General features: G+C 41.7%; 1 long non-coding RNA gene across 1 annotated transcript; it reads right to left on the bottom strand.

The window, feature by feature from the left end:
• Nucleotides 1-16,524: 16,524 nt before the first annotated feature.
• On the bottom strand, nucleotides 16,525-21,756 carry LOC308482169. Its single transcript, XR_013989111.1, has 3 exons — nucleotides 21,601-21,756; nucleotides 18,923-19,093; nucleotides 16,525-16,706 (listed from the first exon to the last, which is right to left on the bottom strand). It is a non-coding gene; the product is annotated as an uncharacterized lncRNA (long non-coding RNA).
• Between the last annotated feature and the right edge of the window lie 3,542 nt (nucleotides 21,757-25,298).

Raw genomic sequence — 25,298 nt, forward strand, 5'->3', positions numbered from 1 at the left:
GTTCTTAAGGCCTCCTCCATGAACACTGAAAACTATATAGCAATGCCTTCTGAGAATGATGGAATTTAATGATGTCCCCTCATTCTCAGTATGATTTGTACCAATAAAAACAAAGTTGCCTCCATGTCATGTTTCATCTTGTTTTCTGTACTAATCCATCCGAGAGTGAGGGGATATCATCAAGTCCCAGCAGTCCCAGAAGGCAGTGCTGTATTGTTTTCTACATATACAATACAGGAGTGGCAGAAGCCCTTTGCATTAGCTTTTCTGCCTGTTAGGTGTCTGTAATACTTTTAAGAAACAACAGCAAGCCAGCAAGACACAGGCAGGCAGTCCTTGGACCACCATGCAACAGAAATCCTTAAGTGATATTGGAATCTGGAAATTTCAAAATGGGCTTCAGTCCAATCCACATGTTGATTTGGGTTGATCAGGAGTCCAAGATGGAAATGCAGCACACTGAATTCCACTCCCATCCCTGTCTCTCATAGCAACAGAAAAACACACACAAGCTAGGGAAAGGGTGGTGGTGTGGTCTGAACCACTGAGCCTCTTGGGCTTGCCGATCGGAAGGTCAGCAGTTCGAATCCCTGTAATGGAGTGAGCTCCCGTTGCTCTGTTCCAGCTCCTGCCAACCTAGCAGTTCGAAAGCCCACCAGTGCAAGATAAATAGGTACTGCTGCAGCAGAATGGTAAACAGCGTTTTCATGTGCTCTGCTTTCCGTCATGGTGTTTTGTTGCACCAGAAGCAGTTTAGTCATGCTGGCCACATGACGTGGAAAGCTGTCTGTGGACAAATGGCAGCTCCCTTGGCCTGAAAGCGAGATGATTGCCACAACTCCATAGTCACCTTTGATTGGACCTAACATTTTACTTTACATACAAGCTAATCAAAACACTCAAAATACAGGATCAAGACTTTAGTGAGTCCAGATATATAAACTTAATTATGATGAACCAAAAGGAATGTAATGCATTTGTTCATGTGTGTGTAGGTCTCCTCCCCCAGCTCCTAAAAATGGCTAAAAACTGAATGCAATTTAAAGGGCCATTTAGTAATGATTAGGCCGTGCTCAATAGTTATTAGCAAACTTTTGAAGGAGGGAAGGAACATTCTCTGCAGGGTTTCTCTCTCCCTCCCTGAATAATTTGACAATATTTATGGCTTTGATTAAAATAGTGACTGCACCCAAAACACAGTGGAAGCATTACTAGATGTTTGCCTAATAGCCTAAAGCTAAGTTATTGATTGAAATACTAAAATCTACAGATGTTAGCCAATCTGTTATTTTCCTTCAGGGAATATTTAAGCCTGCAAAGGAACATTTGAGGATTCTAGCCTCAGTGTGTCATTCTTCTGTTCCCTTCCTCCCTCCCTCCCTCCCTCAACCCCACTCATTGTCCTCCATTTTGTTCCTGTAATGCAATTAATATTTACTTGCAAGAAAATTAAATTCAGCTCTGCTATTTGGTCGATGTGCCTTCCCAGAACTCTTTATCACAGGCTGAAAGAAACATGTTCTGTACCTATTAACTAACTCTATGGCTATGTGATAAGAATCTGTTTGCAACGGTTTTGCCCGTAACAATACTGAGAGCTAGAGTAGCAGCACGGAGCAGGGAAGCAGGAAAACCAGGATTTTAATCTTACCTTTGCTGTGAACTCCCTAGTTGACCCTAAGTAAACCACTGTCCAAGCCTCAATCTCTGTTACTAATCCACTGCTTCTCCCTAATCATACCCATGACATATATTAAAATAAAAATAAAAATTGTTTAGTAGCACCTTAGAGACCAACTAAGTTTGTTCTTGGTATAAGCTTAGTGTGCATGCACACTAAAGCTTATACCAAGAACAAACTTAGTTGGTCTCTAAGGTGCTACTGAACAGTTTTTTAAATTTTTTAAAAATATATTTTGACTGCTTCAGACCAACACGGCTACCTACCTGAACCTATACCCATGGCAGTTACAACATGTGTAACACATGTGTTACATATCAATTACTGATTTGTAAGAGGGCCTCTCTCCTTATTCCATGACTGCTAAGCTTACTCAGGAAGCTTTGATGATGTGCTTTATAAAAAACTTTTTGATGAAGTCTGATAGAACATCGTTGACTGGATCGTCTCTATGTTTATAGACATACTCAGAGAACTCGGAAAGGTTAGAGAAGCTGCCCTTCTACATTTGCACTTCTTCAAATTCTATGATGCAGTTTTCCAACCAAAACACTACGAAAAGGAGAGAGAGAGAGAGAGAGAGAGAGAGAGAATTTTGGGAGAAGTCATACTGTTGTGCTTCAGGAGATCTTCTTTGTCTATGTGCTTGGTAACTGTATCTTTAACACTGCTTTCCACTAGCTTTCCCAGAAGAGATGTTATGCTAATCATCCTGTAATTTTGAAATTTCCCCTCGAATGTCATTTTAAAAAATGGTTCAACATTGGCCACATTCCAATCCTCAGGTATGGAAGCTCATCTTAGGAACAAGCTACATATTTTTGTTAGAAGATTCTAAATTTCACATGCTGAGTTCTCTCCAGTTCTTGACATCCTGATTTGGTGATTTGTTAGGGCTTTTTATTATTATTATTTAGACAATTAGGCACAGAATTTTATCTCATTTGCTTTAGTTCCTCAGTTTCCCTTTCGTTAAAAGTTAGTTCAAATGCAAAGAATTCATTCAGATTTTCAGCTGTCTCATTTCCCCTTTACCTCACTTCTGATCATCCAAAGATCCAACTGCTTCTCAAACTGATTTCCTGCTACTAATGTATCAAAATATATTTTTGTTGCTGGTCTTTTAGCAATGCATTTCTTGAAATCTCTTTTTTGCATCCCTTATTGTCTGCCTGTCATATCTTTTGCCAAAGTTTGTTTTCCTTTAGTTCTCCTTTGCACAAGACCTCAATTTTCTGAAGGAAGCCTTCACGCCTCTTCCTTACTTCTGCTTCTTAACCACATTAACAGCCTCCAAGTTGATGCAAGAATATACAGATTGTCTTTCTGGATCAAACTAGAAGGACATCTAGACCAGCATGCAATTTCCAATGCTGAGTAGTCAGGATGCTTGTAGAAATTCACATGCAGAGCATCTCAGTGATCACCATTTTTGCTCTCTCTCCCCCCCCCCCGCCTCAGTATCCAACAATTAAAGGTGTACTGTTTCTGAACAAAGAGATCCAGGTACTTATCTTGGTACTGAAACCCACCAAAAACCACACTTCTTTATCATTTTCTTATGGGGTAAAAGCACCCTCACCTGGTCAGATTTATAACACACCATTTCCCACATCTTTCATCAGGAAGTGATCAGATGCATAGCTGCTCAAGTGGGAAAACACTAGAGATATTTTTTTTAAGTGAATGAAAGAGGAAATATGCCATGCAATCACTTTCTCCCTGTAATAAGAACTGAATTCTGCTACATGTTTAAATAAACGTTGCTTCGTTATGTGACATGCTGGGGGTGGCAAAAGGTGACATTGCAAGAACATGGTGTATATTTGTGTTGATGCTCAAGAAGCAAAGGAGAAGTGAACAACCCAAAGGATCCAGATTCTATGATTACTTGGCAATAGGTTTAGCTGAAATCGGTGTTTTTGCTCTTGCAGTGACTTTCATTGCTAAAATGTGTTCCCCCCTTTTATTCCCATCAATCCCCCTTCCCTCCAGCACCAGCCTCTCATGTCCCAGCCCATAATATTCTGGAAGGACCCCTAATCCTCAATACTGGATTTTTAGAGGGTGCAGAAGGCTGCAATGGGGGACAGGATTAGAAAACAAACAAACAAACCCTGTTGTAAGAATGAAGTTCTACCTATGCATCTTAGGATTCAACCCAATGTTGTTTCTTTATCTTTTTTCAAAGTAATTTTTATTTGTTTTTACAAATTTAAAATTATAATCATACCACATCAAATCTACAGTTAAGAGATTCCTCTGAATTTCTGGACTTCGCACCATCCCTTCCATGGGTTCTGTTGTTACTTCTTTTCTGCTGCATCTTTTTCTCATAAACCAAGTTTTTTATAACTCCATTATATCCATAATTCTCATTACATTGCAAGTGTTATTACAGTCTTGCTAGTGTTTTCAGCTGCTTACAGTGGTTTTTCTAGGTAAATTATAATTTTCCCCACATTTCTTATTAAAGTTTTGGTCTTCCTGGTTTCTGAGCTTCCCGTTCAATCTTGCCATTTTGGCATAGTCTAACAACTAAATTTGCCATTCTTCTCTGCTAGGGACTTTATCTTCTTTCCATCTCTGGGCTAACAGCATCAATGTTGTTTGTTTCTAAAGCAATGTTTAGGATCTGGCTGTCAGGCAAAAGACATCATGTAGCAGGATACCAGACGCCATCAATGCATATTTCAACTGCAGAAATAGCACATATTTTTAAATGTACCTTTTATGATAGGTGCAACCTGTTTTCTTTTTTTATTTTTATTTCTCTTGAGAAGAGAAAATAACACAGGATATCAAAGCAATGGATCTCAAATTTCAGCAGATATATGTGCCAGAAGTATTCAAGTACTCAAAGCCCTTCTCTGCATCACTTACCAGAAGACATTTTTAAGTTTTACTGCCCTCAGCAAATGGATAATGCCTGGCGTGTAACTGATTTATCAGATACTGCCTTTCTTTGATCGATACCGTCTAGCCAGGTCTTTAACAAAATTATGAAAATGAAAATAGTCTCTTCAATCAGGTGAAGAATGAATCCTCTCACAATTTCCGGTAACCTCTTTGTAACAGTGGTCACATGCCGCACCTTCTCTTCAAGACTGGACTTCAGTTTAAAGTATGCAAGATAATTATGGGATATCAGGTGCATATCCCTCCCCAACCCACCTTTTGCTTTTGTCCAGAGCTGCAGAAGTGAAATAATTCTCTCTTACAAAATGTACTTAAGCCCTTGTTTGGTTTGGGGAGGTCAATTATGGCACAATGCCAAAGTATTCATGTGGGAAATGACACTTGACAGAAGGGAAGAAAGGAACCGTGCTAGGGGAATGTGCCACAATTATTGTTTCTTTGAGATGTTTTAGATCAGCCTTCAGCAAAAAATTCCCCAGAGCGGTTGATGTAAGAAAATATAAAGAGGCCGAGCAAATCATAAACATAGCAAGAACTAAAGGGCTGCAGGAACTTAAAAGCCAGATAAAATTAGTCAACAGAACTGAAATTATGTCTAAAAGGCTTTGGGGAAATAGATGGGTCTTTGCTGGCCGACAAAGATGGCACTAGGGAGATCACTGTGGGGAAAGCATTCCATAGGCAGGCCACCACGAATGAGAAAGTCCTCCTCTCCTAGCCTTGTCTCTGACAGAGGGTGTCATGCCCAGAAGGTGGTCTACTGGAAATCAGGACACATGGATAGGAAAAAACAACTGAACAGGAATCACAACTGAACAGGTGTCTACCCTTACCAATTGTCAGTATGCTACTGGTAAGCTTGAAGAGCAATTGTTGTTGTTGTTTATTTATACCCCGCCCATCTGACTGGGTTTCCCCAGCCACTCTGGGCAGCTCCCAACAGAATAATAATAATAATAATAATAATAATAATAACACCAAAACATCAATCATTAAAAACTTTCCTAAACAGGGCTGCCATCAGATGTCTTCTAAAAGTCAGATAGTTGTTTATTTATTTGACATTTGATGGGAGGGCGTTTCACAGGGCGGGCGCCACTACTGAGAAGGCCCTCTGCCTGGTTCCCTGAAACCTCACTTCTCACAGTTAGGGAGCCACCAGAAGGCCCTGGGAGCTGGACCTCATTGTCCGGGCTGAACGATGGGGTTGGAGACGCTCCTTCAGGTATACTGGGCCAAGGCTGTTTAGGACTTTAAAGGTCAGCACCAACACTTTGAATTGTGCTTGAAAGCAATCCTATGCAGACATAAGCCCCAACTAGGTATAAGGAATCCCAATTCCAGAAGAATGCAGAGCAACAGTGGACACAACATCTCTTCCTATTTTTTGTGTTCCTATTTCTCTCTCTCCATGAATGGTGAGGTGGATTTCCTATCACTTTTGCAGGGAGAGGTGAATTTGACATTTTTGGGGAGGAAGTGAGGGCTTACCTGTATGGGGATTGCAAATGATTTGCTGAGGCCTGAAGTGGCAGAGAAACTCCATGTGTTAGCTTGTTGCCTCTTTTTAATTGATGGAATCTGAATAGGAATGGCCACTACCCCATGAGACGGCATTGTTTCTGTAGGAAATGTCAGTTCTCCTGTGCCTACCACCCCTCAAATGATAAAAAAATAATAAATGAATGATTCATTCTATCTCTAAAACAGAGGAGTGCAGCTCTCTGTCATTCCTCTGACCACGTTCAGACATGTGTGGTCCCCTGAATAGGGGTAATATCACACTCATTGAATTCCCTCCCTTTAACCCCAGAATAGATAGATATTTTGCTGCCGGGAAGTTACTTTACTGCTGCCAGGAATCTCTTACTTCTTTGTTTCTTTAACCCACTTGAAGCATGACTTCTCAGATGTAGTCAGATGGGAGCAAAGTGGAAGCGGAACAAAGAGCTAGGAAGAAACAAGGCAATGTCAGCAACGAAGGCTGACTCAACAGGAGTGAGAAAGGGGTGGGAAGCTACAATGGGCCACTGTATTTGCCAAGACCTTGTCTTGTACTCATAATGTCAGAGGAAGGGCACCAGCACTTTTTCTGTTGGAACTCACTGGCTTTTTATGGGCTTCTCAAGGCATCCATTTTCTTCCAGCACCCATGACATTTATATCATTTATATGACATTTATATCAAGATATGATGCGGATGGCACTGTGGTCTAAACCACAGAGCCTAGGGCTTGCCGATCAGAAGGTCGGCGGTTCAAATCCCCATGATGGGGTGAGCTCCCATTGCTCGGTCCCTGCTCCTGCCAACCTAGCAGTTTGAAAGCACATCAAAGTGCAAGTATATAAATAGGTACCACTCTGGCGGGAAGGTAAATGGCATTTCTGTGCGCTGCTCTGGTTCGCCAGAAGCGGCTTAGTCATGCTGATCACATGACCCAGAAGCTGTACGCTGGCTCCCTTGGCCAGTAAAGAGAGATGAGCATCGCAACCCCAGAGTCATCCATGACTGGACCTAACGGTCAGGGGTCCCTTTACCTTTATGAGTATTGACACCTCATTGTTTTTAAAAACAAACAAGCAAAAAAAAAAGGCCCTGAGATACACACCTTCAGTTACAAGCTCTTCCTTTCACCTTCCGTAAAAGTAAATGGTACAAGAGGATTCTCAGCCAGGAGAACCATCAACAGGATGTTAGGAGAATTACTGCTTGTCCACAAGACCCTGCTCAAGTTTAGAGGAGGGAGAAAGGTTGTTTTCTGCTGCTCCAGAGAAGCGGACATGGAGCAATGGATCCAAACTACAAGAAAGAAGATTCCACCTAAACATTAGGAAGAACTTCCTGACAGTAAGAGCTGGTCGACAGTGGAATTTGCTGCCAAGGAGTGTGGTGGAGTCTCCTTCTTTGGAGGTCTTTAAGCAGAGGCTTGACAACTATATGTCAGGAGTGCTCTGATGGTGTTTCCTGCTTGGCAGGGGGTTGGACTCGATGGCCCTTGTGGTCTTTTCCAACTCTATGATTCTATGATTCTACTTGAAAGTAAATCCCACTCAGCTCAGAGGGATTTAATCCTATGTAAGTGTGCCTAGGTGACCAATCTAAAGTAAGCAGTCCAGAAACAGAATAGAGATGACTTATGAACCGTGGTTTTTTCTGGGGGACGCAGGGGGACGTATACCCCTAAACATTTTGTGAATCTAAGTTTGGCTTCATTGAGGGGCACTATTTCAATATGAGTAGGAAAATGAGAGTACCCCTAAACATTCTTTTTATATCTAGAAAAAAAAAAACCACTGCTTATGAATAAACATGCATAAAACCAGATTATAAACATTTGAAATGACTCATCTGAAAAGCATGGCATTTGAAATACTGAGAGGTGATTTAAAAAGTTATCACTATGCTGTCTGATTCTTGGTGGATCATTCCACATATTCAAGGCAGTCCTTTATGTTCCAACCATTGAAAGCTGGCCACAGATCTGTGGATCGGTTTCCACTTATCTGCATGCTTCTCCTTATAGAACAGAACAAATGTTTTGTGGCTTTCAATCCTCAGAAATGAAAATTAAAAAGTTTCTTCGATCTAGGGTGAAACGACTTGCGGACATCATATGCATCCCCACCAACTTGGACTAAAGGAGCAATTTGCTGTTTTGTGCCATTACGTTTATTTATACTTCTCTTAAACAATTTTTTACAGTTATTTTAAACCACAACATATACTTTCTACGATCTGCACTAGGAAACAAATCCCAATATTGTGAGCCTTTCTGGCATTTCCCTTCCACCTAAAGACCAAGCTTTGACAGAGCATAAGATGGAATGCTAAGCATTAGACGACGGCATGCTATTCCGTCAATTCATAATGGTAGCTTTTTATCCAATGACCCAAGGTCAATTGCATTGTCTTTGGTGAAATATATAGAATTTTTTCCCCAAGCCACATTTTACTGGGCAGCAACTTGAGATCCATTTCCTCTGATAAATGTCAATACCTTTTTGGGCTTCGACATATATCTTTTTTAAAAATAAAAAAATAAAAAAGGGAATGTAGTTGAAATTGCTTTTAAAGAAAAAGCCACTTAAGACATCCCTACAAATCATCCACCTGTATTACAAGTCTTCCAGCGCGGGGGGGGGGGGGGAATGTCATGCAAATTACTATAGGAGAGATAATGTCCTGTGTTCATGATTCCCACCTAATCCAGTGAATCAAGGGCAGGGCAAAATCATCAGGAATCTACTATTATTATTATTATTATTATTATTATTATTATTATTATTATTTGAATGGTGTTTCCCATTCATAGAACCATGCCTCTCAAAATGTATGCATGATGAAACGGGGAGTGGGGCGGGGACGGGACAAAATGAAAGGAAACAAAAATATAGAAACTTTTTTTAAAAAAATGGCATTTTTCTTTCCTTTCTATTATATGGATGGAATCACAGGCGTATGACTTTTTTCAGAAATGTTTGATTCTGGATTGTTTTATTGATGTTTTAATATGCTGTTAGTCATTTGAGATTTTTCTTAAAAATATAAAATGGTATAGAAATGAAAATAATAATAATAATAATAATAATAATAATAATAATAATATATGAAGCCAGGGCCAGTTTGGATCATCTCTTAGAGCACTTAGTATGGTTGCAAAGAGGCACATGAGGTATCATATGAAAGTGAGGACTAAATTTTCAGTGGTTTAGTCAATTTGCCCCCCCCCCCTGTCCCAAGTCAAATAAATTCACCAAAGTAAGGCACACACGTTACTTTTGCATACCTGTTAGAATCTTTGAAACTTTCCTTGCTATTGCTTGTAGGAGCTCAAACTTCAGCATACTGAAATGTAATTTCCCTAGTGCTTACTTCATCAAATTAGGTATGATGAGCATGCTTATGAACATTCCAGCTGTTAAAAAATTCAGCTCGCTTTTTCCGGTGGGCGGCATTGTGGCCAAGCATCCGAGCCCTGTAGTGATCCGATAGGGGGCGGAAATTGACACCCCATTCGTGCCGACCCGGCCACGTCACCGGTGGGTGGGTTGGGAGATCTGGTGAAGAGCAAGAGAGGAAGGCCATGGTCTACATATCCTGTGGCCATGCCCCCTAATGGCACTAATTGGACAGGGAGACACACCTAGGCATGGCCCCACACAGCACTGGTGACATGGCTGGGTTAGCACAAGGTGGGCATCAATCTTTACCTCCACTGGATCACTGCAGGGGCCAGAATGCCTGGCCTCAACACTGCCCACCAGAAAAGGAGAATGGACTTAAGTGCCAAGGCCCCATGACCTACAGTTTCCTAGTGGATAATAAACACATGGACATGAGTATTTAGGCTTATGGGTTCATATAAGCCACAACTTTGTTGGTTACAGATGTGAACGGTTTGGCTTAGGCACTGGGGTTAAGCCAGGCTATATCTTGACTCCTGCCTGTCTTCAGGGAGTCCATCTAAAGGTTAAACCATCTATAGGCGGAGCCCTGTGACTTAAATCAAATAGGAGCATCCCAAGGGGTCCCAATTTGGGTCATGGCAAGGCCATAGCCCACATCTGAGCATTGGACAGGATCCACACACCCGGATCCCTTTAACAGGATATCTTTAATGAGAAAGGGCAGGCGGAGGCTACAGCCTCCCTCTCCATTCCAACTAGAAATAGAAAACCTAATAGCACATTAGCATTAGGAACGAAATGGAGCAGTTGGCTGCAAAGCGTACAGACAGTGAAGGGAGCAGCACTGTCACAATAGCAACCAACTGTGTTAAATGTGTGTGTGGAAAAAGTGGGGGGGGGAGCCTGAGGCAGTGTGTGAATGGTTTGTAAGTGTGAATTGTGTTGTTTGTGTAAGTTCATACCGTGAAACAGACTCAGAAGGTAATATAAACACACAAAAATGCATGTGAGAATTTTGTCAGCTCCGTCAGTATGTAGCACTATGCTTCCTTGTAATGAAAAAGATTGCTTAAAGGAAGACCAAGTTGTGATGGAAATGCCAAATAATTTGATATACCATTGTCATGGATCTCATCGAGTTCCCTCAGTATTATCAAAACCACATTGTCATTTCAAGGAACTGAAGGAATATATTTTACCTAGGTAGTTGTTCTTCCTATTGCTACAGACAGGAAGGTAAACGGCGTTTCCGGGCACTCTGGTTTCCATCACGGTGTTCCGTTGCGCCAGAAGCTGTTTAGTCATGCTGGCCACATGACCCGGAAAGCTGTCTGTGGACAAACACCGGCTCCCTCGTCCTGAAAGCCAAATGAGCACCACAACCCATAGTCGCCTTTGACTGGACTTAGTTGTCCAGGGGTCCTTTACCTTTTTTTACCTTTACAGACATGAGGCAGAATTTGCCAAAATATAAGACTTAATTTCTGACTGGCTGAAAAATAAAATAAAATACACAACAACAGGAAAGTTAAAATTTTGCTTTGGAACCTTGTCTTTTAAGTATTAACTTCAACTTTAAATTTGGCTAATGGATTTTAAGGCAATGGTATTAGGTATCAAAATGTACTGGTCCAGGAATAGCCGTAGTTGGCTAATCACCCTAAGCTGGGCATAAGTATTCTTAGTCACAAAAACCATTTGAGACTCCAGTGACAAGTTGCAATCCAGAAGTACCTCCAGACTATGAACATGTTTGTTCCCTTGGGGGACTGCAACCCATCCCAGAACACATCAGATACCTGATTCCCTGACACAGGAATCACCTACCCACAACAGTTCTAGCCGAGGCTTATCGGTCCCATCCAGTCCATCACTGCTTCCAAACACCTGCCCAACATTCACACACGCAAGTCATCACTTGATGCTGCAGTTGTTGCTGGAGATAGATACACAGCCCATAATTTTGTGGAGTGAGTGGATCACATTTTGAGATTTTTATTGCAAATTTGAGTTTGATTTGTAATTTTACTTGCAATATTCCCTTTAGATGTTCAGAAGTATGACAACAAAAATACCCATACAATTTTCATTGAGACTGTCAGTTGCTGATCTTTCCCCCCTTCTCCTTTCCTCTGATAATTTGTCTAAAGCGTCTTGCAGTCTATGATATTCTTCTTTGATGTTACCTCAAGTGAGGAAAAGATTAAAGCCAAGCTAGAATTTATTACAGGTGACACTTCCGTGACTCTGGGCCATCCATCCTTTATGAAGACTCGATGTCAGAACAAAGTCATCACAAATTATATAATGCCATTCCATCCAAAGAAGGAATGCCAAATGAGGTGATGAAATGTACTGCTGTACAGTCTATATCCTTCTATATAGGGTAAGGCAAGAGGAACTGGTTATTTAATCTAGGAGTTAGATCCGATTAAGAAAGCACAAACTTATTTGTTGTCTAACCATTTATCCACACTATAGGGGATATGTGATTAGGCAGTGCTCAGATTCCATAACTCCACCAGATCCTTATGGACCATTTGATTCAGTTTAATCATAGAATCATGGAGTTGGAAGGGACCCAGAGGGTCATAGAGCCCAACCCTCCATAATGTAGGAATCTCAACACATGGTTCCCCATCCAATTTGAAATCACACCGGACCCTGCTTAGCTTTGCAAATATGCTAGCAGTTCATTGCTGTGCACTATCAAGCTGTAGCTTGCAGCAGAGAGACACCAAGAGTGGTCCAACCATGAACAAAGGAACTTTGCTCTCAAACAAACCTCTGTTGAGAGACCAGGTGCTGCGTATTTTAACATGAATATCCAACAAAGCTAATATAAGCTGATGAGATTCAGAGGAATGGAAAGCAATATGTTCGGCACCAGCTTGGCTGCACGTGTTGCTAGAAGGAGCTGTTGCAGATGCCATCCAACCATCTTAGGTATCCCACTCTGGATTTGTGTAGGGTTTACTCCTTAGTCTTCTCCTCTCTTGAAGATATCCCTCAAGGCAGCGGAGGTTTAGGATCAGACTTTTTCCTAGATGAGCTACCTTCCCAAGTTGGTGAGATCAATCTGCCGCTCACTTTCCTCTACAGCTCATGCAGAAACCACCTCCTTGACCATTGAACCCACTCTTGGTCTGGTCTGCTTAATCTGCTGAATCCTGTCTCCACATGCAAGGAAGTCCCTAACTCACCGAGGGTACCCTCACCTGGTTTAGCCAACCAGTTGATGCCATTCCCTGGGAGTGGCCACTGTCACATGCTGACAGCTTCTAGGAGCCACAGGTGAGAGCTGAGCACAGGGTGGGGATCAAAGGTGGACAAACTACAACAGAAGGAGCACAGCATGTCCCCTGCCACAGGTACTGCCCCTCCCCTAACACCCCATTCACACACACACACACATTGACACCCTTTTCCAGGAAAAAAAATATTTCCCTTTCCAGTTTTGTTCGTTTGCCATCTGTGCTGAGCAATGCCACATTGTGCTGTATGATTGCCAGTGCTTTTTTAAAATCCAGAAATCAAGTGTCGCTTCCCCAGTGCTGTTCATGGAGAATCACATCTTTGTCACTGTTAGGAAGCAGAGGGAAGTGGGTTGATAAAGGAATCCTCCATGCTGTTGAAACGCACCTGCTTCGTTTGCATTTTAGTTATACGGATTCAACAAATGCCACATTATTTTAACAGCAAGTACAAAAGTGAACAGCTGATTTAAAACTGGCAGATTGTTAAAGAAAACACGACATGGGCCCTACCTTACAGACAACAGTCCTCTGCCTGAAGTGTTGTCTGGTCCAAGTCCAGCTTGATGCCAAAGACCCATAAAAGGGAGATCAGAAGGGACTTTGAAGTTGTCCATCAACAGTTTGACTGGTCACATGTTGACAGACTCCCCCCTGGGGTGAGACTGTATTGTATTTACAGTTAAATTATAGCAAGGATTTCTAAATTTGCATCTCCATATCTAGGTTAGAATATGCAAACGTTATACAAATCTCCATCCTGAGATATCTACCCCAAATGCCTGCTTTGTGGTAGTCACAAAACAATCCGCAAGGTTTATTGCTGTTAGGCACAAATGCAAATAATTAGGGTGCTTACAGATGGTTGTTTTATTCAGCAACCAGGACTTTTCATGCCCCCATGACCACACAATATTGTTGGGATCATAGTGCCATCTTGCATCTTCCCTCTGCCATTTAATTCAGACATACCCTTTGCACGGAAAATCCAAGAAGATTTTGTAAAAAAAATATTTTATTTTTTTTAAAAAAAACCCTTGCCCATGACCCATCTAGGATATCTCAACCACCCATTTAAAACATCAATTCCCATCTAGAAGCTCCTGAAGAGAATAAAAGACCTTGAGATTTCACGAACAGTGGTACCTCGGGTTACAGATGCTTCATTTTACAGACGTTTCAGGTTATAGACTCCGCTAACCCAGAAAATGACCTCAGGTTAAGAACTTTGCTTCAGGATGAGGACAGAAATCATGCAGCAGCAGTGTGGCGGCCGTGGGAGGCCCCATTAGCTAAAGTGGTACCTCAGGTTATGAACAGTTTCAGGTTAAGAACGGACCTCCAGAATGAATTTAGTTCTTATCCCAAGGTACCACTGTAATTTATTCCACTGGTCCTTGCGATGAATCAAACAAGGCTGATGTAAAGAGGTGCTGGGAGTATGGTGAATGGGAAGAGTCCAGGAAGCCTGAAACAGAAATATTTAGGAGCACTTCACGTTCTTCCTGCCACATGAAGAATAGAGCAGGCATTAGAAGGAAGCAGCAACATAAAATAAAGTCTCTTAGCTACAGCTTGCTTGACTGCTATGAATCCTCTCTTAACAGGAATACACCCACAGCCATAACTCCAGACCTAGAGGAGAGACTTAACAGTGCAAACCATGAAAGTCTGGCCATAAATAAATCCAACTGAGTTCAATGAGGCTCACCCTCAGGCAAGCATGCATAGGATTACAGCCTTAGGCTGCAGTTCCAAACATACATACTTAGGAACAAACCACATTGATTAAAGGGAGAATTATTTCTAAGAGGCATAGGATGGTTAGGCTTGGTTGTAGCACCAGCGGAGAATTGAGGAACAACAACAAAAAAGAGTACAGCTGCAGTGCAACAGATATTCTAAAATTCTCTTCTAAATGTGCATCGTGGGGACATACATACTTTTGTAATTCACCTCTCAGGAACTCTTGTCTAAAACCAGAAAGATCCTCTAAAATAGGGTTGCCGTATTTCAAAAAGAAAAACCAGGACACCAGTTGTTCAGCTTTTTTTTTAAGGAAGATCCCAAAATGAACTGACAACAAACTGAAATATTGTTTCCTTCTCAGTTTTTCAGCCTACCTCTAGCAGGGTTGCCATATTTCAAGAAGTAAAAACCAGGACACTCTGAAAATTGTTGAACTTTTTCCTTTGACTTGCCACCTTTTGGAAATCTCGCCCCCCAATAATGTCTGGGAAAATCCAGGAGTATGACAGCCCTAATCTAAAATCATAATAGAACATCGACATTTATTCCAACTGCAACACAGCTTAGAAAATGGATGACCAAAAGGCAGTGAAACATGCACAGGGATTCAGGAGGGTGAAGAAGTGGACTTCTGGAAGACACACACACACCTGAGTGTAGGCCTGGAAAACCAGGACTAGGGATATCTTGTGGAGAGCTGGGGAAGGGGAAGAGTCTTCTGACTAGTGTAATCTCTGGGTTCTTTTCAGGTTATGGAAAACAAAAACATGGGGTTGGTAGATAGAAGATTCTTAATGCCTCTGCAATAATGGCATACTATTTAACATTGTTAATCAAAGCTTAATTGTAGCTCAGGGCAAAAGATGGTGGAGATTCTGTCCCCAAAGTTTGAGTTCTCAAACTTTGAGAACTATGGGAAATAATTATCTCATACCAGAGAGAAAGCAGCAATGAATCCTAGGAAGGTGCCATCTAACTTAGTAGGGACAAAAACAACAGAGTAATCACGTGTCCTACTTTACAAAGGACAGCCCTCAATTTTGAAGGACTGTCAGAGGACAGTAGCTTATTTGTAGGGGTCCTCTGTTTGAGGGCTACCAAGTCTGCTTTAATGCCAAGGAACCATAAAAATAGAAGGTAGGAAACTCAAAGTTGCAGTACCTAGTCAGCACATTGAACAGGCATGCAAGTCAAAAGGTGTTTTCCCAGTGTATGGGCAATCTATCCGGAAGATTTTTGTATTTCAAGGAGTTAGCAATGTGACATGGTTATCCTTCCTGCCCCTTGTTCCTTCCTTTTTCCTATCTTTTGTTCAGCTGTTTGATGGCATGAGAACAGCCTTTAATGTCCTAATCTGTTGGAAGGAAGTGATAATGAAGAGTACCTTCTTTGATGTTGGACATTGTTTTGAAAAAGTGAGGCATTGGGAAGGGGTGGCTAATGAATAATCTGTGCATAGTCAGTCAGCAAACCACAAAGGGTAGCTATCTATAAATCAGATGTTTGTGGGCGTAGTGTTAGGGAGAGGTTTGTGCATGGACTGAGACTATCTGAGGGAGTCACTTCGCCACTTCTTGAGGGCTTCCAAGTAGCAGCTTGAGGTGCTTGCTTGGTATGTATATATTGCTGGCTGTTTATAATAAAATCTTTAATCTTCTCACTCACTTGTGTTTTGTATTACTTCTGAATCTCATTTTAAAAGAACCACCTTGCATTTGGCAAGACACCCTGCTATGGTGGGATGTATAAAATACAATGTGAGTTAACTGTAGGCAAAAATTTAGACAGGCATATAAATTACTATATGCAAATTTTATGCAGGATGGTCTCTCGGCAATGTGTAACTGGTCACCATAAACCAGGTATGTTTGCAGATCTAAACAAACACTTGTTGGTTTGTCTAAAAGGAGGTGGAGTGGAGATCTAAAAGGAGGTGGAGTGGAGGTCATCTGTGATGATGACCATGGTGTTATTTCAGAAAGGTGAACACAAAACAACTTAAACAGAGAAACATTAAATACAAGCAAATATTTTTTTAAAAGAGCAAAGATTCTTCCTGATAAGATGTACAAGAGAGATGGAATCTGGGACATGGGTTTGACCACAAAGTTACTGCTCTTTTCCTGACCAAGTATCTATGTAAGGGATGGTCGGAAGTGATGACAGTGGCCTTCATAGTTGCTACTAAATTTGACCTGAAACAAAAAATATAAATACCTTTAGAAACATGCTCAAGGGAGTTTCAATGTTTCAGTCATGCGAGCAACTATGTTATGCTGCTGTAGATTGCCACTAAAATGTTACTCAAAGTGGGATTTGGGAAGAGGTGAGTTTTGAGCTTCCTGCTTAGGAAAAGCTTTTGAGTACAGTGGCACCTTGACTTTCAAACGCCTTGGTTCCCAAAAGCAGAAAACTTGGAAGTAAGTGTTCTAGTTTTTGAACAATTTTTGGAAGCCGAACATCCGATGCGGCTGTTGGCTATTGTTTCTGGGGCAACTGCACCAATCAGATGCCACACCTTGGTTTTCGAACATTTCAGAAGTTCTGGAACGTATTAAGTTTGGGGCTTTTGTTTTTGCTATTTATTTTGCATTTTTTGCTTTTCTGGTTAATTTGTTTTTGTGATTGTGTGGAACCCAGTTCAGCTACTGATTGATTGATTGATTGATTGATTGATTGATGGATTGTGTGACTGCAGAAGTGGATAAAAGCCCCATATCCAAACAATGACAATCATCAGTGCAGGTAAGAAAAAGAATTAATTTTATTTTTTATCATCTACAATACTGTCTTATTTATTTTATAGTACAGTACATTGACTATTGCTTTCATTTTATGGATCAATGGTCTCGTTAGATAGTAAAATTCATGTTAAATTGCTGTTTTAGGGCTTGTTTTTAAAAGTCTGGAATGGATTAATCCGTTGTGCATTACTTTCTATGGGAAAGTGCACCTTGGTTTTGGAACACTTTGGTTTTGGAATGGACTTCTGGAACAGATTAAGTTTGAGAACCAAGGTACCACTGTAGTTTTAAGGGAAGTCAGAGGAGTTTGGGTAAGGCCAACAACATTGGGGTGTTTCACATTTCTGGCTTATGCAGCTTCTTGAGGCTACATCTGTTACTACAAACTAGAGACCAACCACCCCCACTCCGAGGCCTGAAAGTAACTCAGGTGGAGCACATTGAGCTCCTTCTTCTTTGCTTTCTTAGTGTCCTGCAGGTATGCAGGTTTGGGCTTCTAATTCTCTGGATGACTATAGGGGAGACTGGAAACATGGCAAGCCTGACAAGGAGGCTTCTGTGAGTCATTATTCATTTCCTTCCTGTGAAACCAACTACCTATCAAAGCTGCCACAGAAAAGAAAAACCTTCCAGGGACAGAGGGAGAAATTCTATTTCAAAATGAGCAATCAAATTATCAGAGTCTCTCCACTGGAAATCTGCAGCGGATGACTAACGGCTGCCTGCTGCTCATTACTTCTATCAAAAGATGAATGGAGGCTCTTTGTGTTCTGCGATAACTGTTGAAGTTTCCATTTTGCCTTTTTCTATTTTTAAGAAGTAGTTACAGATCAAGAGAAAATGTTCTACATTAATAGAGCCGCATCAGGATATATCCTCCCTCAGCTGCCTTTCGGAAGCAAATGAAAAAGCCACGCATTAGCATTGCTGCTTCTCCCGTAACATTTCTAAGTGACTCTGCTTCCCATTCCAGGTTCTTCATTATTCTGAATTGCATTACATTCCGTCAATGCTGAGCTGAGCATGAAGCACCCTAGCCCCCCTAAACAATTTGCTGCAGAAATAAGATAATGCGGCTTGATGGTGTGCATCCATTAGTTAATACCTGAATAATAATAAAAAAGCCTTATAAACATATTTCACTTTTGCTACTACTTAATGATTCAGATGTTGCAACTCCAATTGGATCCAGCCAAGTAGAAGAGAGATGGAAACTTTATTATTTTGATTACTAGAGCAAATATGATGGGAACAGAGAAATTTATCAAACAAGGAGTGGTGTGGGTAACAGGCATTCAGTGATATTCTGCCTTGCTACCCAAAGCAAAGCTTCAACCTGAGTTCACTTTGGATAACAGAATGTATTACTTATAATTTTGCTAGGCACTCATCGGTTACGGCAGTTTTAAGCTTTTTCTCTTTGGGGCCGAGAAGAGCATTCATGTCCAAAGTCTGCTGGGCATTTAAAATTGGCATTGCACCATTGCTAAGACTAAATTGTTTAGTCAAAGCACTGATAATAAAATAAGACAAAATATCCAGCCCAGTGCCAGTACAGTTCACATGGATTACATTTTCTTTGCTTCATTTAAACTATTTTTATGCTACGGTTGACCCATCTACAACAGAAGCCTCATATACTGCATATAAAATTTAAAGATTCCGACCTCTGATGAACCAGGGTATCGTGTTTTTGATGGCAGGATTCCAGAAAACCTTGCTTGCAGGTTTGTCTGTTCCAGGTATTTTACAGGCAGGGCAAGCCCTTTGTCCTCTCAGCTGATGCTTCATTAAAGTGTCAAGTAAAAGGAGAGGTGCTCCATTCTGCCCTGCCCGGCCTGTAAGAAAGCAGAGAGATTAAAGCAATTCGCTCCACTTTTCCAGGTAAAAGATTCAAGCCTCTGGGATATATCCAAGGTTAATCATACTTGGAGTAAGCCCATTGATATTAATGGGCATGTTTAACTTAGGTTCATCAGTTTTCAGCGTACAGAACTGAAAAGACCATGCAGAAGACAGGAAGGAAAAATCTCCAATAGCACAGACCAGAAACAGGTTTACTGCTATGTGACAAGCTATTTCAGTGTTACTTTCAGGTTTTGAATGAAATGTACAGAATGCATTGGTCACTGGAAGCTGCCCACAGAGTGACTGGGGAAACCCAGCCAGATAGGAGGAGTATAAATAATAAAATTATTATTAAAATAATAATTATTATCACTAAGCAAACCAAGGACAAGCAAATTATTTTATGGTATCTTTAAAAGAGTGCTCATATAAAGTTGCATGTTGTGTAAAATCTAAATTCTTAGCCAGTATTTAACTTTCTTAAAAGATGAGCTTTTGCAAAAAAGCAAAACTTGGGTATACTTGGAAGCCATGCCTCAAAAATGTACTCTGGACCATCAGGAACACATCAGCTCAGTGCCCACAAATCTGAGCTATGTACCAATTGGACAAGTACTCCAAATGGTTGGAGAGCTAAACAGGTGCTTAAATTTCTGGCACTGAAAAGCAAAATGGCTTGAAGGCGCTTAACATTGGCTGGATCATGTGCAGAGTCGGCATCAGTCTGGAAAGAAAAATACACTGCCAGGAACAACTGGTGCCCAATATTGTTGCCATGAATTAACACTTGTAAAAATAATAAATAAATAAATTTTAATTTAAATCCCGCCCATCTGGCTGGGTTTCCCCAGACACTCTGGGCGGCTTGCAACATATACAGTGGTACCTCAGTTTTCGAATGTCTCCGTTGACGAACATTTTGGCTTTCAAATGCTGTAAACCTGGAAGTAAATGCTTCGTTTTTCAAACATGCTTCGAAAGTTGAACAGGAAACGCGGCTTCCATATTGAGTTTTCCGTATTGAGTTTTTGGTTTTTGAACGTTTCGGAACTCGAACTATCTTCCAGAACGGATTACGTTCAAAAGCCGAGGTACCACTGTTTTAAAAAACCAAACATCAAACATTAAAAACAAAAGATCCTATACAAGCAACAAACCAATAAATCAATAGAAACCAATAACAACAACAATAAGAACAGTAACAACAGTTTACAGTTACATTGGTACCTCAGGTTACAAACGCTTCAGGTTACGCGTTTTTGGGTTGCGCACCGCACCGAACCCAGAAGTACTGAAACGGGTTACCTCTTGGTTCCGGCACTCGCACATGTGCAGAAATGCTAAATCACACTTTGCGCAAGCACAGAAGCGCTGAATCGCGACCCAGGTGTGCGCAGACGCAGCGCTGTGGGTTGTGAACGTGCCTCCCGCACAGATCACGTTTGCAACCCAAGGTTCCACTGTATACCCAAATTAAAGTAACCGCCAACCCCAATTAAACATTTAACCAACACCAGCCTGACAAAAAGGAAACAGAGGAACCCAAATTAGAACCATTTAAAACATTTTAAAACATTTGTAACATAATTGTAACTTAAAAGCAGAAGAAGAGCGTGCTGGATCAAGCCATTGTCCCAGCTATTCCAGCATATTTACTATATTTAATAAAACCCAGCTACTGAAGCACAGCTTCTTTATGACTACGGTTTATGAATTCAATGCTTGATATGTGCAATTCAACCCGTCTTCAACTACCACAATATACAATTATATCTAGAAGCCCTAGGGGAAGTGCTGATTAATTAAGAGCCTAAACCTGCATATTGCTGAGAGTTATTTCCAATGTCCTATGAATCCTTGATGCCCAACAAAAATCAATGAAGATTTCGCCCACATACTCTTCATGGGTGGAACTCAGCAAGACAAAACATCTTTCCAATACAAGTGCCTACCGAGCCACACCACCAGGTAGACAATCCAAAAGCAATTAACGTACTAATTTCAAGCCACTTCTGGACATTTTATTTTGTGGAGGAGCAACTGGCAATTTGGAGAACATGGAACGAGACATTTTTAAATCTACCTCCTTTGAGATGGCTTTAATTAGACGCCAACACTGTGCACAGATATCTACATATTGCACAACGCTGGTACTACCGTACATTCTGGAAAGCAAATGGGTGAATCGATTAGAATACAAGCAGAATGCAAAAACTGAACCACACTGGCTATTTACAGTTTGACAATGCTGTTAATGAGGGGGAAAATTCGCCGCCAAAATTGTGGGGCTGAGGAAAAATTGGCAGGTTCTGTGATTGGGCACAGAGACAACCAACTGGCTCTGTTATGTTTTTAGCTTGTAGATATTGAGTACATTTCTTCTCTAGGTCAACTTGTGCACCAAAGTATGTTGAAATAGAGGATGTAGCTATCATCTTTACAAACGTCCTAGCATGAACATCTGTACAGTTTTTATAACTCACGCATTGAGACTGACCTGTACATGAAGCTGTCTGATTCTGAATGCACCTGGATCTAGGACGCATACTCTGACTGGCAACAGATCTTCATTGCCTCAGACAGTTGACTCTCTCAGCCTTGTTATATGCACTGAAGGAGCCAAGAAATGAACCTTCGATTTTCTTCATGCAAAACCTGGCATCTACCACTCTGCCACAGCCCTTAAAAAAGATGACAGGATTAGAACAAAAAACCCTCTCTGGGACAAAGCTTCCTACTTTTAATCACAAAACCACATTTTCCTTGCTTCGATGCACATATTAAGTGAGGGGAAAATAGATAAGTGAGCTTAGAATGGGATTCCTGCTGTCCTTAAATCGGACAGAGATAAATGCCATACAGTGCAATCCTGGACGCGAGTACTCAGAAATAAAACTCATTGAGTTCAATTGGGCTTACTCTGAAGTATATGATTGCAGGCTCAAAGGCTGAATCTGAGGCACCACTTCTCAGCTGCAAACTCTCCTTCCGAGAAAATTATGATGAATTGAGCAGATAGAAAAGTAGGAAAGGGTTCTGAACACCCCAGTAATTCAGTAATTAAAACTGAATACAATCTAACTTTCCCCCCAATCTTTCTCCTCCCCCCCTTTTTCTGAGCTTCACTTTTCAGTTCAGATTTTTTCCCCTTCTCAGCCACAAAACTGTTATTATCACCTCTCCATGCTAATCCTTTCTCTAGCTGACTAAGATTATCACTTCTTTCTTCAAGGTTTGGCTTTTCACCCTTGGATTCTCTAATTGGCTTTCCAGCCCTCTGATCCTACATTATTTCTTCTCCATAAAACCTCACCCTGTTAATGAATATCTTGGTCGTACATCTCCCTTTTCAATAAAAGCTTCGTTTTGCCAGACCATTTCCACTTTTTTTAGAAGTTCTCAGATTTCACTTTGGTGAGTAATACCTTGAATTTATAGCTCACAAAGTAATTTTAAAATTCTACCCTCCCCCTGAAATATAGATGAACATAGTGGCTAGATCACAGTTGGCTTACAATGTCAACTTTTCATCCGGACCTCAGGATGCCCATGGCATTAGTTAATTCCACTATTTACAAGAGGCCATGACATTTCTGATTGGAAACAACCCAGCTGAACAGAGTTACAAAAATCAAATGAAATTGCATGATTTGTCAAGGAAGGATCCGGTTCTGGCAGAGCAAATGCACATTTCTGCATCCAGTCTTTGGCGTTTCCAATTAAAATGATCTCCGGTAGAAAGGCTAGAACTGTTCTCTGCTGTCAGTCAGTACAGCTAGCAATGGACTAAATGAACCAATGTTCCAACTCATACAATGTTCCAACTCATGTTCATACAGAGCTGCACTCAGGCATTTTACCCTTTGCAAACAGAAGGTGTGAGCGAGAATGCACACTCATTAGTTCCTCTCCCTATGTGTCAGAGACCAGGTTGAGAAGAGCTACTCTGATGAGGCCTCTGATGAGGCCTACCCCTACACCTGCTCCTGACCAGGATCCTGAAGTTGCCCAGGAGAAGTGGAGCTGTATAGATTTGGAGCAGTGGCTTGCAGGGGGACATAGTTCAGAAGACAACAGTTGGGCAAAAATGAGTGGGGAACAGCTAGGAGAAGAACAGGGAGAGAGAGAATTAACAGGCTCCCTTTTGCTGGAACGTGTCCAAACGCTCAGTCCAAGGTCAAGGAGAGCAGATATGGTAGCTACACAGAAGGCCAAATGGATGAGAGATCAGGTTGCCAGACGAGGAAGTGATGGGGGTGGCTCAGGGGGAAGTGGGTGGAAACCTTAATCGGGAGCACCTTTCTTCCAAGAATTGATTCTTTGTTCTTTCGCTGTGAACATTAAATTCTCTTTAACTGGTAGGAGACTATTTTTGTTTTGTTCTGCTTATCCATGGCCAAAGGAAGTGAGGAAGATACTTCCCCGAAGCCTTACACCTTCCATATCTTGGAGGAGCAATGTCTACAGCAGGCAGCCTGCTCATGGAGACTCCCCACACAATTCAGAAGCCCGCACAATCTACACCATGGAGGAAATGTACGCAAGTGGAACAACCTACCTGCAGAAGATGTTACCCCTCTGACACCCGACAGAGGTGATTGAGCCAAATGACAGGAATGTGATGGACGGCTTAAGGCCAATGATCATATACCACTCTCACCTTCATACAGCTCTAACCATGTGAAAGGTGATCACCTGAACAGACTCAGAACCTGATTATTTGTGAGCTGCTTGCTGTGTTACATTTGCGTACCAAGGCCCTGTGACCTGTGGTCCCCTGGTGGATAAATAAAACACACAAACAAGCAGATTTTAGTTTATGGGTTCAAATGGGCCACAACTTTATTGGTTACAGATGTGAGCAGTTTGGCTTAGACATTGGGTGAAGCCTGGCTATATCTTGACTCCTGCCCACCTGCTGGGAGTCCAACTAAGGGTAAACCACCAATAGGAGCCGCCCTAAGGTCCTTACATCAAATAGGGGCATCCTGAGGGGTTCCCATTAGGGTTATGTCATGGCCCTAGCCCAAGTCCGGGCATCGGACAGTGTCCACAACCCCGGATCCCTTTAACAGGATACCTTTAATGAGGAGGGGCAGGTGGAGATTACAAACTCTCCTCCATCCAAACAAAGGCTTCCACAATGTCTAAACTCACAAAGTTGTGGCGATTGCTATGAGGTAGGTGAAAACCAAATGGTGGAGCCAAGTTGCCAAGGGAAAAAAATCCTGCCCAGTCCCAACAATATGGCAACAGACGATTAGTCCATAGAAAGGTTGTAACGCAGCAAAGCAGAAAAAAGGGCAAGGAGTGTGGGAGTTCTGATGAACAGTGTGAGAGGATGGCCTCCCTTCTGCACTGGAGGTTAAATTCCCTGCAGACCACCCCTCCGTTGGCGCTGATTGGTTGGCAAGGGCCCCGCCCAGTGCCGACAGTGCAGGGAGGTGACAGTGGGAAGCACGCCAGTCTCCAACCCTTGGCTCGAGAGCCACTGTGGTGTAGTGGGTAAGAGCAGTAGTCTCGTAATCTCGGGAACCAGGTTCGCGTCTCCGCTCCTGCACATGCAGCTGCTGGGTGACCTTGGGCTAGTCACACCTCTCCAAAGACTCTCAGCCCCACTCACCTCACAGAGTGTTTGTTGTGGGGGAGGAAGGGAAAGGAGAATGTTAGCCGCTTTAAGACTCCTTTGGGTAGTGATAAAGCAGGATATCAAATCCAAACTGCTCTTCTTCTTCTTCTTCTTCTTCTTCTTCTTCTTCTTCTTCTCCAACCCTCGGCTGGGTTACACAAGGCTTGGGGCCCAGTCACAATGCCACCCACCAAATAATGTAAGCAGACTTAACACATCAGTAGAGAGAACTTAGCTTCCAGATTATAGGTCATTGGTTTCTCTCACACTTGTTTTTGTGAACATGAACACCCACTTGACATACACAAAACATGAAAATGTATGAGAAAGGAGACGTGTGGATTTTATTTGCTACTCACCTTTTCATAGGTTCAGGGTCACCAACTTTAGTTTGCTGTATAACCATTACAATGGAGGTATGAGAAAGACAGGACAATAGGCAGAAAATGGCAGAGTACATGAAGACCATGCAAATGCTTCTGCCTCTTTAATGGGACATGCAAACATTTGCATGACAGGACTAGGAAGTGGAGCACAAACAGTGAAATATAACAGAATATGGTCTT

This window comes from Podarcis pityusensis, assembly GCF_964106645.2.
Source record: "Podarcis pityusensis genome assembly, chromosome: 7".
NCBI lineage: Eukaryota > Metazoa > Chordata > Lepidosauria > Squamata > Lacertidae > Podarcis > Podarcis pityusensis.